Source organism: Anabrus simplex, chromosome 1 (genome assembly GCF_040414725.1).
Source record: "Anabrus simplex isolate iqAnaSimp1 chromosome 1, ASM4041472v1, whole genome shotgun sequence".
NCBI lineage: Eukaryota > Metazoa > Arthropoda > Insecta > Orthoptera > Tettigoniidae > Anabrus > Anabrus simplex.
Window position 1 is genome coordinate 963,668,752 of NC_090265.1, and position 12,006 is coordinate 963,680,757.

The 12,006-nt window shown below is 39.4% G+C and overlaps 1 protein-coding gene across 3 annotated transcripts in view; it reads right to left on the reverse strand.

Moving 5' to 3' along the window:
• The window catches only part of glo (glorund), a 159,929-nt gene extending 149,008 nt beyond the window's left edge, over positions 1 to 10,921 (reverse strand). For 2 of the 3 annotated variants that reach the window (XM_067136772.2, XM_067136774.2), the window contains exon 1: positions 10,840 to 10,921. The gene's annotated coding sequence lies outside the window, so the exon portion shown is untranslated. Of the gene's footprint in view, positions 1 to 10,787; positions 10,807 to 10,839 lie in introns of those variants that run through there. The other variant, XM_067136773.2, reaches the window with a different exon arrangement.
• Between the last annotated feature and the right edge of the window lie 1,085 nt (positions 10,922 to 12,006).

Consider the following 12,006-nt stretch of genomic DNA (forward strand, 5'->3'; position numbering starts at 1 on the left):
GTCTCAAAGTTCAGCCAACTTTGTGTAATCACCAAAAAGTCATTAAATGATCACTCTAATAATAGCAGGTGAAGGCTTACCCTAACCTGCAACACATTCTGTATTTAGCAGATTGCTAAGCAACAAACACCTTCATTAATATTCTGACATAGGTAATTTCCATTCTTGCATTCAGCCATGTTTGATTACCACCTGTCAAGCCAGAGATAATTTTTTTTGTACGTGTGGGTGGTGGCTGAGCTCCATACACATTACGCCATTGCCGTTGTATCTCCATGTTTAAGGCAATTCGTAATGCGCCCATTAGGGCGGGGGTGGGAGCGGTCATTTTCCCCCGAGATTTTACTAATTTACATGTCATTGAAGAATCAATGAATAACATACAATTCCACCAGATGTAACAATTTAAAGACTGGCATATAAAGAGTGTATGATTCTTGCTAAAGTAACAGGTGACCTGCAGTACACATCCGAGTGGAAGTTGAAGGATCATTTCTTTTGTTGATTTCTGTACTTGCTCTCTTAGCAGCTTGTAGTTCCTGTTTGGTAAACATACATTGGTGACATGCTTTTTCTTTTGATATAAAGTGCATCCTCTGCACTAACAGAGCACTTAACAGTTCAGAGTCCATACTAGCACAATTCAGTCTTGTTCTTCATCACACGCATCTGAAAAATCGCGGCTACACACACTACAAAACACGTGCGAATGAGATTTTGAGAAAAACAGTAAACAGGGCCATGCATTCGAGTATTCATCCCTAAGGTTTTGAACTATTTTTGGTTTATTACTGTACTAGCGTCAGTAGTCACAGTAGCGTCATTACACATTTTTTGCACCAGAAGTCGCTTCATTATTTCAAACCTTTCGCATTTCATAACATACGATTAGCATATATCCTAGAAGAGCAATATATATAAATTTGGAGAGCGAAATCACAATAAATAATTCTTCGACAGTCACGCACACAGTATTCACAATGAAACTGAATTTGTTACCACTTCGCCGCCAAAACAAAAACAAAAGAAATCTCATACTTGCATGGAAGTCTGATCATGTGACGAACAAAGACAACAACTCCGCAAGATAAAACACTTCACAGGTGCCTGCTTTTCGGTACTAGAAGCACACACTGCGTTTGGTACGTGAAAACTCGAAATATTCTTAAACGAGGGACACGAAAGGGGATTAAATGATTACTGAGAAATCCGAAAAGAATATTATGAGAATTCGAGCTGTAATGGCATTCCTTTTTTTTTTTTTGCTAGTTGCTTTACGTCGCACCGACACAGATAAGTCTTATGGCGACGATGGGACAGGAAATGGCTAGGAGTGGGAAGCGGCCGTGGCATGGTGTGAAAAGGGAAATCCACGGAAAACCATTTTCAGGGCTGCCGATAGTGGGGTTCGAACCTACCATCTCCCGAATACTGGATACTGGCCACAATTAAGCGACTGCAGCTATCGAGCTCGGTAATGGCATTCCTTGTGTATCCTTTGAACACTTCATACACTTAGATTTTTAAAATCAACAAATCGTAATTTGTGATGTGTGATTCATAAAGGCGTAATTATGGTGGGTGATTCGTAATTATTACGATTGAATCGTAATAGTTGGCAACTCTGCAATACGGCCATGTGTTGCTCAAACGACAATCTTACTTCATTCAGTGCTGCACTGTCATCTGCTGGAAAGCGTGTGCCAAGATTGTCGCGCCATTCACGTGACCATCATCTGTTGAGAAAACAATGGGCTACGCTACCGTTCAAGAATTGCAAAGATATGTCATTTTGCTCCAAAGATATTAAATACTAAAGAGTTTCTACATTTTTCTGGACCACTCTATAAATTCAAAGAAAAAGGATCATAATCACATGTAGCCTACACCATGTATAATCTGGTAGGCCTAATTTCTAATATGATTGTGCTACTGTAGTTAGTTTTTAATGAATGATCTGTACAGTTAATAAAATTTAGCTTAAAATCTCCTGTGTTATTCTGTATCACAAGTCAACAGCATTAAGAAGAGGCTCAAGTTCGTTGCCGATCAATGCAAAAAAAAAAAAACCCCTTATCTCTGCTATGCAATAAACATCAAAGTCATCTAACAAATATACCAATGGTATTTACCAAGCTCAGAAAATTTAAAGCAAGCCTCAGACCTATGGGAGCAACAGAGTCCTACTCCCACTTGACAGGCAAGGGACTCGTTGGAAACAACTTGGCGAACAAAATGGAATTCAATGGGGAGCCATCAATATTAACGAGGCTCATGGAAGAAAGTAGAACTGGCTGAGTCAGCAAGGTGGATGGATCTGGATGTGCTAAAGAGTAAATGATATTCGGGTAAAGGGAGAAAAAGAGAGATTATTAAGTGTATTTGACGGATTGTTAAAAAGGGGAGGGCAGAGTGCGGATTTTGGCTGTAGTTGCACGCAACAGTTTGTTAGGCATGTAAATGAGCAAATGATGCAAGTAGATTTGGCAGTTGGGGAATTAGGACAAGAAATGTCTCATTTTATTCACCATGTGAGGGTGCAGATGAGGATGAAGTTGACAAGTTTTATGAAGAATTGAGTGACATCGTAGTCAGGGCTAACAGCAAGGATAGGATAGCGCTGATGGGTGGTTTCAATGAAAGAGGTGGAAATAGAACTGAAGGATATGAAAGGACGACTGGTAAATATGGGGAGATATGGAAGCTAATAGGAAAGGGAAGTGTTTACCGGACTTCTGTGCTGGTATGCGTTTACCAGTTACAAATAAATTCTTCAGGCAAAGCCATTTCACTGCTACATGTGGGGAGGGTAAGGATACCGGAACCATAATATGCTACATATTAAGACTTCGAAGTCAGGAAATCTGTTAGGAATGCAAGAGTTTACCAGGGATTTTTTGATGGTACTCTCTAGGACTAGGATAGGGAAAGTGAAATCTATCTGCAAATGAAGGGTAGAACATCTCCAGGACGAGGAAATTAGAAGTACATGGATATGATTAGTGAGAAATTCCAAACAGCGCACAGTAAGCAGGTTCAGGATTTAGAAAGAGAATGGGTGGCAGACAGGGATGCTGGAGTAGAAACTGCAAGGGAATGCTTAGGAACTGTGTGTAAAGAGGGGGGAAAAGTGAACATCTTGATGAATGATTAAGTGAGTGCAGCTTGTAAATGTAAAAAGGCAAATCAGAAATGACTCCAAACAAGGGCTGATGTAGGCAGGGAACTGTACATATAGGGGGGGAAATCAGAGCAAAACAAATAGTTCTTGAATTCAAGAAGTCTAGGAAAGCTTTTGGTAATAACCTAGAAAGGCTAGATCAGGCAGCAGGGAAACTTTTCAACAGTAATAATCTTAGGGAGGAAAAAAGGAAATGAATAGTGTTTTGGGTAATTCCGGTGGTCATAATACATCCCAGGAATCACTTGACAGGCAGAAGGATTGTTTTGAAAATCATCTCAACGTAAAAGAAAATCTTCCTGTTGACGTTGTGAACAACCATGCTCATGAGGAGGAAAATGATGTGGGTGAAATTACACTGGAGGAAGTGGAAAAGATGGTAAATAAACTCCATTGGCATAAAGCAGCAGGGATAGATGAAATTAGATCTGAAACAATAAAGTGGCAGGGATGAAATGGCTTGACAGAATAAGATTAGCATAGAGTGTTGGTAAGGTACCTTCAGATTGGACAAAAGCAGCAATTACACCTATCTACGAAGGTGGTTTGAAAAGTCCGTGCAAAGTCTGAGAGATGGCACCACCAGCATGTATCAAAGTCATGTTTAGTTAGTAGCATCTCTTGAATGAAAGCACACCAAGTTTCAGCCATATTGGTCTATTTCTTTGTGTTTGGCATTCGTGTGAATCAAGTTGAGTGATTTTCAAGAAATGGACGGAAAAATTTTTTATGAGGTGATTAAACATTACTTTATGAAAGGCAAAACACCTCAAGAGACTAAAGAGAAGCTTGATAAACATTATGGTGACTCTGCACCTTCGATTAGAATAGTTTATAAGTGGTTTCAAAATTTTCGGACTGGCCATATGGGCACAAGAAACGCTGAACGTTCTGGACGGCCTGTGGAGGTTGCGAATCCAGAAATCATTGATCAAATCCATGGTATGATGATGGATAACAGAAGAGTTAAGGTGCGTGCGATTGCTAGTGCTGTGGGCATCTCGACTGAACGGGTACATAATATTTTGCATAAACATTTGGACATGAGAAAGCTACCCGCAAGATGGGTGCCGTGATTGCTCACGCTTGACCAAAAACTGAAGTGTTGCAAGGATGGTTTGCAGCTGTTCCAGAAGAATCCGGAGGACTTCAAGTGTCGTTTCGTCACTGTGGATGAAACATGAATACACTACTATACTCCTGAGACCAAACAATATAAACAATGGGTTACCAAGGGGGAATCTGCACCAAAAAAGGCTAAGACCGTTCCTTTGGCCAGAAATGTTATGGCGACTGTCTTTTGGGATTCACAAGGGATAATTTTTTTCCTAGTTGTTTTACGTCGCACCGACACAGATAGGTCTTACGGCGATGGGACAGGAAAGGGCTAGGAGTGGGAAGGAAACGGCCGTGGCCTTAAGGTACAGCCCCAGCATGTGGCTGGTGTGAAAATGGGAAACCACGGAAAACCATTTTCAGGGCTACCGACAGTGATGTTCACAGTGGGGTTCGAACCTACTATCTCCCGAATACTGGCCGCACTTAAGCGACTGCAGCCATCGAGCTCGGTAGGGATAATCCTGATAGACTATCTGGAAAAGGGTAAAACTATTACAGGTGCATATTATTCATCGTTACTGGACAGTTTGAAAAATGAGCTGCAAGAAAAACGCCCGCGACTGGCCCACAAGAAGGTCCTTTTCCATCACAACGCACCAGCACACACCTCAGCAGTTGTGGTCGCAAAATTAATAGAAATAGGATTCCAACCAGTTTCACATCCCCCCCTATTCTCTAGACTTGGCTCCCTCGGACTACTATTTGTTCCCCAATTTGAAGATATGGCTGGCGGGACAAAGATTTTATTCAAACGAGGAGATGATTGCAAACATTAATGGATTTTTGCAGACTTGGACAAATCCTATTATTCGGAATGGATCAACAAACTAGATCATTACACGAAGTGTATAAGCCTAAAAGGAGATGATGTCGAAAAATAAAAAAGTTTACCCCAAGCACGTATGGTAAGTAGTTTTTATTTTTGCACGGACTTTTCGAACGCCCCTCGTACAGAGCCCCACACGGATACGGATATCCACGTTAGTGTCTTAGCGGATGCAAACTGTATGACAGAGGGAAAAGATGTTTGCCATACCGGGGGACTATGGAATTAAGGGTAGATTATTAAAATCAATCAAAAGTATTTATGTTGACAATTGGGCTGCAGTGAGAACTGATGGTAGAATGAGTTCTTGGTTGATGTTACTTCCAGGGGTTAGACAAGGCTGTAATATTTCTCCTTTGTTGTTCGTAGTTTACCTAAATCATCTGCTGAAAGGTACAAAGTGGCAGGGAGGGAATCAGATGGAAGTGTAGTAGGCAGTCCGACCTATGCTGACGATATTGTCTTAATGGCAGATTGTGCCAAAAGACTGCATCTTGGAACTTAATAGGTGCAATGAGTATGGTATAAAAATTAGCCTTTCCCAGACTAAACTGATGTCCATAGGTAAGAAATTCAAGGGAATTCAATGTCAGATTGGTGATACAAAGCTGGAATAGCTAGATAATACCAAGTATTTAGGATGTGTGTTTTCCCAGGATGGCCGTGCCTGGTCTAGTCTCGGTTGGGGACTGGTTCTGAATTGAGTAGGAGCCAGCAGTACTCTTCAGGGAACAGATTGGGATGGGGGGCCTCAACCCTGACACGGCACGTTCCAGTGGCTGATAGGGGAAGTTCCTGCAGATATGCAGGGCAGGTGCGAATAAGGTTATACCAAATAAGCATCCAAGATCAACTGAGGCAATCCACTGCCTTGTGGATAGAGTTTTGACCCAAAGGCCATAGGAGTAAACCCAAAAATATAATCAAGCAATGACAGGGGCTTTAAGGGAGCAGCCCTCTCACCGTCCAAGCTCCATCACAGGGTTAATAACACGTATGGAGTGGATGTCAAAACAAATCAGAGAAATATCACATTTGAAGCCGGACGGATCACAAGACTACGAATTGGCAAGAAGCATAATATGAGAATTAGAACCTGGGGTGACGTGAACGCTACTGATCCACGAAATATCACTGTAATATTTGTCACAATGTGAAAGGTTATCATTGATTTACTCAAATAAAGTCTCAAATCCCAGGTAAATTAAGAAATACCGTCGTTACTAGCAAGAAATATGAATACGTACTTAGGAGCTGTAAACAGGAGTCCATCATGTTGCATATCGCTGCTCGCGCCGTCTTTTGTTTGTTTCTTGAGGTCCAGGGCTGGCACCGATGAATGGAAGTGCCATGTCTGTGGATTCTCATTATCTTTGTACATTTGTCTAGCGCGGACAGTTCAAAAAGCACAATGGAGGTGAACAACATTAAGAATGTTATCGCTTTTTTTGACGACGAAAATCACCATGTAATAAGGAAATTACAAGACCTAAATCTCGTGCCGAAGCAACCAGAAAATAGCATGATCCCTGGACCAATAGATATATTACTTTATTAAAGGAACAGCACTATTAGACAATTGACAGTTGAAGTGACACTACACCAAAGCATTACCGTGAGCAAAGACATGACACACGAAAGTATTGTGTTACACACAAACAAAACACGGAAGCCGTGCGACGCAGAAGAAATTGTATGTACTAACGCAGTAAAGTATGTATTGTGTAAAATTAAATATTTCCATTATTTCTTAATTTACCTGGGATTTGAGACTTTATTTGAGTAAATCAATGATAAGTTTCACATTGTGACAAATATTACAGTGATATTTCGTGGATCAGTAGCGTTCACGTCACCAGAACCTGGAATACCTATTACCTCTCTGACAGGCAAGGAAGTGAAAGTGGTAGGGGAGATGAAGTACAAACTCAAAATTCTCGGGAAGAAATGGGAACATGGGAGATGGAACTGGACCAGGGATATGTTCTGAGATATTCAGGATAAGATAAGTAGAGCTAAAGAAGAATTCGGAATGATCACAAGTAAACAATTAAGTAATAAAGTGGTGGATTGGAATGCAGTACGTCCAGGGATACTGAGATTAGATCTGGATAATAACCGAAAAGTTGCTCTCATTCAAATGCTCCTACTGAAGATAGTGATGAGATAGAAAAGGAGATATTTTACTCTACCCTCCAGAGGACATTGGACAAAGCTAGAGATGGCATAAATTCGGTGATAATGGGGGACTGGAATGCTAGAGTTGGGAATAAGATGAGTTCGGTCATGGAAGATTGGGAAGGTATGGAGCAGAGAGAAGTCTGAACAGCAATGGGAAGACAATGCTCAAGTTCTGCATAGATAATCAAATGCGAATATGGACTTCTTTCTTCCCTCATAAACAGATCCACCAAATTATCTTCGAGGCAATAAGCAAAAATGTACAAAGTACAATAGACTACTATGTGTACAGAAACAGTTTACTAATAAAAAAATCCTTATACAGTTGTTTAACACTTGTATAGTTATACAATGAATAAACCCTGTGTAAGTGTTGCATATTTTTCTTACTAATAAACGTGGTATATGCATTGTATTTTCTATTCGGGACATATTTCAGATTCCCTATGGGAATCAACATCTATATCATTTGACAGAGTACCGAGAGAAAAGCTATGGATGGCTTTACAGAAGGCATATATTACTCCTAAACTGACTAGGGTGATTAAAAGTATATACAGGAAGTTTGTGGGTAGTGAAGATAAATGGTCAAACCTCAAACAATGGAAAGAGGTGTCAAGCAAGGTGACGGGGCTTAGTCCTCTACTCTTTAAAACATTCATGGATCAAGTTATTAAACAATGTAAGAGGCGAACAACTAAATGCAAAGTTGGAAATTTCAAGATGGGACCAGTGTGGATACAGGCACTAGTATACGCAGATGATATCACACTTTTGGCAACAGATAGAGATAAATTACAGAGGGCAGTGATGGAATAGGGGTGCGCACTCCAAGACAGGTGGATGGAAGTTAATAGTTGCGATCAACAGTATTCTGTAAGTTAGAAGTAACCGACATGAAAGTAGCGAGAATGATTGCTAGTACAAACAAGTGGGAACAATGACAGGAGGGTACTCTGAATGAGATTAAGGCAAAGTTACGAATGAACTTGATGAAGATGTACGCATAAACCGATTTTGGTGATGGGGTCACGTGAGGCAAATGGAGGGGGACAGGTTACCTAGGAGAACAATGGACTCTTATGGCAGGTAAGAGAACTAGAGGGAGACCAAGATGAGACTATGATTAGCCTTAGTTTCTCACGATTTAAAGATAAGAATTATGAAACTAAACAAGGCCATAGCACTAGTTGCAAATAGAGGATTGTGGCGACATGTAGCAAATTTGTCACAAATATTTGTCACATTTGTCACAAATGTAGCAAATTCACCGAGGCTTGCAGACCGAAGTAAGATGTACAATATGATAGGGAAGGATCCACCTTTCAATACTCCGTAGTAAGTTGAACTAAAAAGTAGTTACAACCTGTTTATTGGGACCGGTTTCAACACATTTCAAGTGTCATCATCAGCCAATTAGCGAAGATCTTAAAACAACTAATATATTGAACACAGGCAAAAAATTAACATTGTATCATATCGTAGCAATTCAGTTAATGTTCAAAACACAATAATCACAGTCAAGAGAGTAAACAGAATGCTGAATGGCCTATAATGATGTAAACATACCACCTCTGGTCTTGGACTGCAGCAACTCGTTCTCCAAATTTTTGTTGGTTTTTTTTGCTGTTTTAGGTTGTTGTACAGGTATTTCAAATGGAACCACTTATCCCACACAAAAAGGGGTACAGGAGAAAGATGAGAAAAATTTATTAAATTATGCCCAGCACTGTTCAGAAGAGCGATTTAATGTTAATGCTATACACTGCTGACTTGATCGTTACCACGTTAGTTAACAAGCTTGTTATATTCTGTGAAACACTATTTCCATAACGCCACCCTCACTCAATTTAATGTTATATATTTCTGTCTTTATTTTGATATATGCATTACTATAACAGTATTCTTCCGGTGTTTGCCTGGTGTAATTAATTCACCTCCCTTCTTGAAATTTCAGATTACTTGTCAGACTGAAGCGAAACCACACTATAATATATGTAGCCTTTGTGTTTATTGACTTCCAGCATGCAAAGTCTGCAAACCATACCAAAGTCGAGACAGGACACGCTTAGTTTAGGTTAGGTTGATAATGAAATTTCCTTCTATTTCCACCGATTCTCATTATGTCAGGAATTTATCATAGAATAGTGGTAATGCAGCTTTCCTTTTCAGAGGAGTTATTGCAGATTTTTCTTGTTTAAGAAATTTTAATAATAGAGCAAACATTTTCCAGGAAAACGAAACAAAAACCGATCACATCTGGTTCATAACAAGTATAAACCACATCCCTGTTGAAAGAAATTAAAATCTACATCTCCCCTTTCGAACAGCCGTATCAGCAGCATCAGCGATTCATTGGACGGCTTGTATTACATGCATGTTAAGAATTTCTAACCTAACGTCAGTCTCTGAGGTTTATATCGGAAATTGGAAAATGGCACTCGACCAGAGGATATACGCCGCGCGGACAAGGCAGCAGTAACAACAGCAACCACATTTCAGCGGTTATGTGAACGAATTTGATACACGATGTCGCTGTAATATTTGTCACAAATGGAAGATAATTGCTTCTCTAGCAACGACGCTATTTGTTAATTTATCTCAGATTTTAGACTGAGCAAAAACAATTATCTTCCATCTGTGACAAATATTACAGGGACATTTCGTGGATCACATTCGTTCACATAACCCATTTCAGCTACAAGAACCACTGTCTGAGCAAGTCACCAAGAAGCAAATAGCAGCCATCAACAAGCATACGGCGCAGTAATAATACACAATTACATTGCATTTAATATTAAAGCAAGATCACACACACCAAACAATTTCTCATTATATAACAAACGTCTCCAAATACTCAAATAAGCCGCAAATCGCAAAATGACCTAGTGATAATCTTATCCCGCGCAGTCTTTTTTTTTCGTGTTCGGTCGCGAACAGGTGCCTGGTGCCATCTATGGCTCGCACACCACGAAGAAATATAAAATGCTGCACTTGGAAATGGAAAAAGTAAAAAGACATCCCGTTCGCATACGTGGTTCAGGAAAAAGTTGAATACAATGATTAACTTATCTATTAGTCGAATATACAATTGGGGCGCAAAATGACATAAGACAGCAAAAAAAAAAAAAAAAAAACGCGAAAAAGTGGCAATACGTCTGCATTATTGGAAAGACCTGTAAATTTCTGATGCCACATTAGTTCCGTATTTACAAGATAAAACACATGGCAATGAGATCGAAATAAAATACGAATACCTCATTGAACAAAGTGAATATAGACTAGGCCAGATCTGCAATACAATTAACAGTAAAGAAAATCCTCAAAATGCAAAAACTAATTTACCATATGAGCAAAATTTAGCAGAAATTGACATACAGATAAAATAATCAAGGGCATTACACAAAAATACCATGAAGCCGGTTATGGCAAATCATCATGAAAACAATCCAATAAGTACTGTAAATAAACTCCTCTTACGTAAGAGAAAATTTTAAATGACTGCCTTTTAATACAACCGTAAAACACTCACTTATATTGCCACTCAAGACAAATCAGCAATTACACTGAAACAAATGGCGGCAGCAAGGACCAAATCCAGGTATGGCGTCAACCGGAAATGAAAAACAAAGAATTCAAAAAAGTGCGTTCACGAAAGAACCAAGACCGACTCCAATCCTCAGAACTCCATGCTACTCTCGATCAAACAAAGATGTCGAATCCAGTAGCCGGGTACGTTAGATATGTGGGTTTGTTTCGGTTTGTTGTTATCGTATGTATCGGCGAAATTTCATGAAAGTACATGATAAATGTTAGTTTATTTGTAGAATATAAGTCTGTGAGTATGTCAATGGAGAGTTAGGATCTGTAATTATACGCAGTAATGTGATAATGTGTTTGTTTTGATCGTGTTGTGAATCAGAGGCCTATTCCAAGAACGAACTATGCACTTTTCAGTTCAGATTTTGTTCCACCATCACTTTTCAGATTTAGCTTGCAAAGTGAAAAGTGAAAAGTTAGGAATCTTCTTACTTTACAAGTCTGTTATGTTCCTCCATTGGTACAGTAATACAAAGTGTAAAGAAATAAAGTGAAAAGGTTTCAGAAATCTTACAAAGAGATTATTCCCTCTTCATCTGTTATTATTTAACAAGTATGTACACGAGTTTCTCGGCGTAGAATTTGATTTAGTGATATAAACACGTTACGACGAGAGCTTTTGTTAGCATCAAGTGAGGACAGTGATAAGAAATCCAACAAGAGAACGGACAAAGACAGGATTAATTTTCATAACCTCACTTCGATGAAATTTCGCGAGTGATTTCGTATTACCCCAACACAGCCTGATTATATTCTTGAAATGATCAGTCATTTATTGAAGCATGCAACAAAAGGAAGTCAATCCCTTTCGGAGAAAAAGAACACATTCTTATGTGCTTACATTGCTTAGTAAATGACTCCCAGCTGCACGGGATAGCAGCAACGCATGGGACATCAAAATCAATTATTTGCAGAACTGTTACCAAAGTCATAGATGTTATAGTAAATATAATATTTCCCAACATAGTACGTTGGTCTGATAATCCACTTAATATACCGACGGGATTTCTAATAAAGCATGAATGTCCTTCTGTGTGAGAATGTGTTGGCGGTACTCTCGTTAATATTGATGCGTGTCATAATTTGGGAGGTTATTTTT